Source organism: Gigantopelta aegis, chromosome 3 (assembly GCF_016097555.1).
Source record: "Gigantopelta aegis isolate Gae_Host chromosome 3, Gae_host_genome, whole genome shotgun sequence".
Classification (NCBI taxonomy): Eukaryota; Metazoa; Mollusca; class Gastropoda; order Neomphalida; family Peltospiridae; genus Gigantopelta; species Gigantopelta aegis.
In genome coordinates, this window is record NC_054701.1 from 84,145,803 (window position 1) to 84,152,976 (window position 7,174).

Genomic DNA, 7,174 nt, shown 5'->3' on the forward strand with positions numbered 1-7,174 from the left:
GACCACAAAATTTATGTTCCATCCTATTACCTGTGTACATATATAGAAACAAAAATTATAACCATTTAAACAGCTGCAAAGGGTCAGTCAAAAGATTCTCACATTCACAGGTACAGTGAATCTCTCAAAACCAGACCCTCTGTAAACTGCAATTTTTCATGATCCCTTTTTAAATATATGTCCAGAAGAAAACCTCACAAAAACAGATACCTCTTAAAAGAGGATTTTTGACTTGGTCCCGAGGGTGTCCGGTTTAGAACACATTTAACTGTACATGTATGCTGTTCTCCAAATGCTAGAAAATTGAGGCCAATCAAAGATAAAATTTCACTCTCACTAAGTAGGTTGTGTCTCACCCACTTCCAATATCATTCCTACAAGCCTGGCATAGAGTTCTTTTATAAATAGAAACACATCACTGAATGGAATGTGAAATAACCCTATTATACACGTACAATCAGGGTTTCTGCCAGAAGGTAAAACAGGTATGGCGCCATACCCAAATGTTTATTTTAAGTTAACCTTTTGACAAAATTAAGTACTCTTATCATTCTTGTATGATTTTCTTAACCCTAACCCAAAACTTAACTCATTTTCCTTCTGGGGGAGCAAGGGATCTTTAATATGAATTTTTCCACAGACATGACAATTTGCAACATAGGTTCAGCCTTTGACATGTACGTGTAAGGGACATGATGTACCAGTCGTGGAGCATCGAATGGGACAAGGAACACCAAATGGATCCCTCAAAGAAGTGCAATCTAATAATCCAAGAAGACCAGGCGAACACTCTGCCAACTATATTATTTCCCATCCACTGACAGAGATTGATCCTATGACCCACTGCATATATTCTGCTTCCCACATCCAGTGAAAGAACTGATGTGATCATTTTATAGATAACTGGATACAGACATTTATCCTATAACTTACCCATGATATCCATGTCATAAACCCATGTGAATCGATAATTTAGTGTATTAACCAGGTTAATAATGGTATGCAAATTTAAAGGTATATATGCAAATTTGCAAGGTCTCTAGTTGCTGTGAATGTGTCATTTGTTTACAAGACCTGTATACCTGAGAGTAATGTTTTCATAAGATTTAGTTAATATGCGTGACGTCAAACTAATTTGTGCTAAGATTTTTGGCACCCACTATAAAAGTGGCAGTCCTCCTACAGATGAAGTTGGAATCATACATGTATATCATGGTCAAGATCAACTCCCATCTGCAGACAAAGAACCTGAAAGAGTTATGGAAGGAAGGAAGGAAATGTTTTATTTAACGACCCACTCAACACATTTTAACTACGGTTATATAGTTAAGGACCACACTCCATGGGCTACTCTTTTCGATTAGCAGCACAGGATCTTTTATATGCATCATCCCACAGACAGGATAACACACATCACGGCCTTTGATATACCAGTTGTGGTGTACTGGCTGGAGCACTGATGGGGATTGATCCCAAACGGACCGCGCATCAAGCGAACGCTTTACCACTGGGCTACGTCCCGCCCCTGAAAGAGTTATGGCTGCATACCCTCCTGACTCTAAAGTTGGGAATCGGTCATGTGAAGAACAATTGTAGTGATTATACTTATACATGACCATGTATACATAACTGGCCAATTTCAAGTCATTTATTGTTCAGTCAGATAGATTTGTGTCCCATGTATCATAATTCCAATTTCATTTCTCATCAGCTGCCAAGGGTCAGTGTTAAATTTTTGAGAGCAAAGTACCTTTAAGAATATTTGTATGTCCAGAATGAAATGCTTGTATTTTAAATCTCACATTTCTGTATCTTACAATACAAGGGAGACAACTTGTGATAGAGTGGGGAAAACTGCTGCTGCTACTCTTAGTTAACAGGGAAAAAACCTTGTCCATAGAGAGCTATTTGATTGATCCTGCAGCATGCCTTGTCTCGTGCAGACTTACAGAAATGCATCCCATCGTGACCCCAAATCACCAGTAAAAACTTTGATCATTCAATTATTTTTATACACAAGCTTGCAAGCTTTACGAACTGGTATGCCTCCTCCTCCCCACCTCCACCTCATAACTATGTTGACAGTTTTACTATTAAGGTTGACAACAGTTACTTTTCGCACCCCTGTTTTTGCTTCATACACAATAAATAAAACATATCCAACGGTAATTTTTTGATATGATATATTTGACTTAAAGTTAATATTTTGTCCAGAATTATTAAAAATAAAAACATACTGACCTGTAAACAGTGTTGTCTGCTTGCAATATAATTTTGACAGGGGTCAAGCTTAGTAGAGCAGTTTTCACTTTAATGTGGCGAAGCATTGTAATAATATAGCTGATTTTGATTTTGAATGATGTCAGTATTCCAGTGACATCACTTTGCATCTCTTTACAATAACTATAAACTGAATACATGGTGCTTCCGTTTTAAGAACGCTGGAAAAATTTCAACGCAAAACTGCTATTGAATTTTTTTTTTAACATTACTAATTAGTAATGCACCTGAAAGTGTTTGAAAAAAAGCTTGCGATAAAAAAATTGTACCTTTACGCAATATGGATTTCAAGTGAAATTATGGTAAGATGTGTTATATTTACTGTATACGAAAGACAAAACAAGGGTGCAAAGAACGAGTGTCATTGACCTTAGTAGGCCCAACTGTTTTCTTAAATTAACAATAAAAAAAGGGCAATATATCTCATCTGCTGTCAAACTAAAGATACATGTGAAACCCATAATCTAATGTGAAATCCCGTTTGACGGCAGATATTATTATAATATATATTGGACTAATTATTTTGTGTGTTTTAGAAGGGATGTGGCTGATTTGTCCCCTAGACAATTCGTCCACCAGAATTTGTCCACTGATACACTGATGACAATTCGTCCGCAACCAATGCGGCTGATTCGTCCTCTAGACAATTCATCCATGACCAAAAAAGTACTTCTGGACACTTTGTCCACAAGATTTTTTCCCACATTAATTTACCGTATATTTCGTCCACACACAAAATAAATGAAACAAAGTAGATTTTATACATAATTGTCTTCTATATGATTCATATATAGAAATAAATGATTGAATTGAATTGACTCAAACGGTTTTTTGTTTTTTTTAAAATAATATAATAAAAAGTATTGATGACTGGCTTTGGATTCAATGTGATAAAATGACAAAATTGTCTGAAGTAGTTGAAGTACCCTTTAAAGGGACACGCCCTAGTTACGGCTAGTTGTTAACCATTACGGCGTTGTTTTTCGCTATTAAACCCATTTTTTCACAAATAAAATTGCACTTTACATACATTTTATTATTTAGAATACACATTTCCATTCACCTGAAGTGCTTTTTAGTAATCCTGGTAATCCTGATGTTTGTAAAACCACGAAATGCATTTTTTTTCTTTCTTAAAATGCCGTGCGCACTCGAGAAAAAACCGTTAAGCAAGCAAGGTTCAATCTATTTTTAGAGGGAATCTTCCTGTGTAAACGTCACAGACATTGGTATACCACATGACCGTTATCATTTTGGTTCGGTTTGTTTTCTCATGCACGGTTCGCGCAATCAACATCCGATTTGTTGTCGTTTGCTTTCAGTAACAATAAAGTTCAGACAAGTAAGTGTCTCAATACAAAACGTTACAAACCCTTAAAACCAATAATTTTGCTAAGTCTTACGATATCTGGAGAGGGGATACAACCAGGACAGAACAGTTGGAACATGTCCAGGAGAGGTGAAAGGAACGGGTATCAGGTCGTTTCGTAACCATACCGTTTCGTACCCAAAGGCATACCAGTTCGTAACCAGAGGAACATCGGCATACCAGTTCGTACCCACATTTGTACATGTTATTTAATGAAAAAAAAAAAAAAAAAATCCAAGCCAACTGCATTTTAATAATTAGCGATTAGAAATTGTCACGAAGAATCATGTCAAGCGAAGTCAGCTTATTTGTTGATATATTTCAAACACATTACTTTCTATGTCCGTTCGGACTAAGCAAAAAGCAGATTGGACGTGTTGCGACAGATACTAAATATGTGTTAAAGCAAATGGATAAATTAAAACAAAAAGTTGTATTCTTCTATCAAAAATGTATTATATTGGACAATGTAGGCATTATTAGACCTAAAAAAAAGTCCACATTCCAAAAACATGGGATATCAGATCTTATTATATTTTTGTTATATGTGCGTGCGTGTGCGTGTATGAATGTTTTTGTTTTGAGCATATATATACGTATGAAGAGAGGATCGGTCTTGCGAAATATTCCGATCGATATCTCGGAACGGTTATGCATAAAAATAAACACCATCGCTGCATGTGGAATCGACACCAAATTACAAGACAAAATAATTGCTCTTTGGCTACGAAAAGGTATGCTTTTTGGTTACGAAACGGCATGCTTCAGTGATGCACAGCACATAATTGCCCATTTAATGCTTATAAAAGATACTGAGTGATTATTACAACAAATTTTTTTGCTAAATGTTACAATATGTTTGTAATATAACATTATAATTGTGTATTTAAAAAAAATATTAATGTTAGGTGTAATGTATGACATTATTTAATTGGTTACGAACTGGTATGCTAGTGGTTACGAAACGGTATGGTACGAACGGGTTTGGGTACGAAACGTCTAGAAACCAAAGGAACGCACCCAAAGTCTGTGAAATTTGTCGTGACGTAGGCATTGTTGTACTTCGAGCGACATCTACCGGTGACATCAGAATACTAACTTTCAAAATTATTTCAAGCAATTGGGACATGGGGATTCCCAAGGTATTTATCGATATAAAACCTGCTTTTTCACTCCATTTGATAAAAACGTGATCTAAGTGTGTTACAGGTTTGTAGATTAACCAAATTATAATTTATTTTCGCTGGATGGAACTAGGGTGTGCAGCTTTAAGTTTCACCTTTAAATCATCCAGCTCTCTGAAAATACAATGGATTATGGACAAATTGTCTGAACCCAGTGGAAGAATCGTCCGGTGGACGAATTGTCCAGAGGAAGAACCGTCTAGAAAGCTTTTAGACATGATACGAGAACACTCTATTGTCCGAACCAAATTGTTAACAACTACGAAACATTACTCTCCTACCTTTAATTGCCGTTAGATTTCCTCCAAAGTTTGTCCAGACACAAATCTTGAAAAAACCATTACAATGACACAGATTCCACATACCAGATGATAACCATGTCACCTATATCGACTTCGCTGAGAGCGCATAGGGAAAAAAGCATGTAATTTTGTATCAGCTGCCATTTTGACTTTTTATGGAATATTCTTCAAGAGGGGTGAAAGGATAGGACTTAATCTAACAACGTCATAACATGTTATGATATAAAAGCAAACGTGACGACGTCATATTATTATTATTTTTTAAAATTATTATTATTATTATTTTAATGATACCACTAGAGATCATCGATTTCATATTAATTGTGTCACATACTTTGGAGGCTTTCACCCCTCTTGAAGAGTATTCCATAAAGAAGCAAGATGGCAGACGGCAGAAAACTGCATGTATTTTTCCCTATGCAATCTCAGCAAAGACAATATCAGCAACATCGTTGCAGTCTCGTGTGTGGAATCTGTATATTTGTAGTGGGGTTTTTTTTTGCGATTTGTGTCTGGACAAACTTTGGAGGAAATCTAACGGCAATTAAAGGTAGGAGAGTAATTTTTCGTAGTTGTTAACAATTTGGTTCGGACAATAGTTAGCAATCAATCTGTTCCTCTTATTGAATAATTATAATAGTGTCACGAAAACGGAAAACAACATTCGTAGATGGCAATTTTGGTATAGCATAAAATACAGAATCTAGACATATTGTACAAATGTGCCATCTTACCTAGTCGTAAAGTGAGTAGATTCCGCAACATTTCTGCTAATGATCAAATTGCAATGAAAACGAAATTTCATACAAACCTTAATAATAATAACAACAATACAAACTTCCCGCAAGAATGACAAACCGGAACAATATTTCTCGTTTTCTCATTTCCGCCTTATTTTGCAGGAGCACCTAAGTATAGTCTAGCGGGGTGTGGGTAATTTTTGGCATGCTTCCATACGAGAACTGTTCAAACACGCCTGTCGTGGACACAACCTCTGATTTCGCCAGAGTTCTGTACTTGAAAGGAGTCTAGCAGGCACCAGCATCGCGATATATATGAGTTACAATGTATGAATTTGCCATCGTGCCCGAGCAATGAAACTGCCACAATTTCCACGTTTAGTTTTAAAATTGTTTATGTCTATAAATTGCCTTCTGCTTTGCTATGATGTCATGTACAAAATATGTTCTTTTAGGAAATCTATTGAAAACATACTCAACTAAATATATTATACATACATGAAAAGTTAATTAACATATTGTAACAGATAAATCAACTTACACTAAAGAGGAAGGAAATGTATTATTTAACAACGCACTCAATACATTTTATTTACGGTTATATGGCGTCAGGCATATGGTTAAGGACCACACAGATATTGACAGAGGAAACCCGCCGTCGCCACTTCATGGGCTATTCTTTTCGATTAGCAGCAAGGGATCTTTTATATGCACCATCCCACAGACAGGATAGTACATACCACGGCCTTTGTTACACCAGTTGTGGAGCACTGGCTGGAACGAAAAATAGCCCAATGGGTCCACCGACGGTGAACGATCCTAGACCAATCTAATTAAAATTAGCTCCACTATTACATGTGGATCTAAAGACAGCCAGTTGGAGCTCATGTCCACCAATCAAAACCTTACTTGCAGAATCCTGCCAGTGATTTAAAACTAACAACACTGCGTAGTCCCCAATGTCCAGGTAACATTTCGTCTGTAAATAATAATTTATGGGTATGGGTAACTATATTTACGTGCCCCTATCCACGAGGGTTCAGGCACGCCCACCCCGGATTCAGCCTCTGACATCGCCAGTTGTCGATTCCGGGGCGGGAGGGGGGTGGGGGGGGGGGGGGAGGGGTAGTTGTAAAAATGCATGGGGTAATTTTTAAATGTTGTGGTATGACCACTTACAAACTTAAATAGTTATATCAATTATAATTAGGGATCTATCATATTTGTATATTATCACTCGCATATTTATAATAGCACCGTAAATAAAAGCCTTATATCTTTCTATTATTTTAATATATA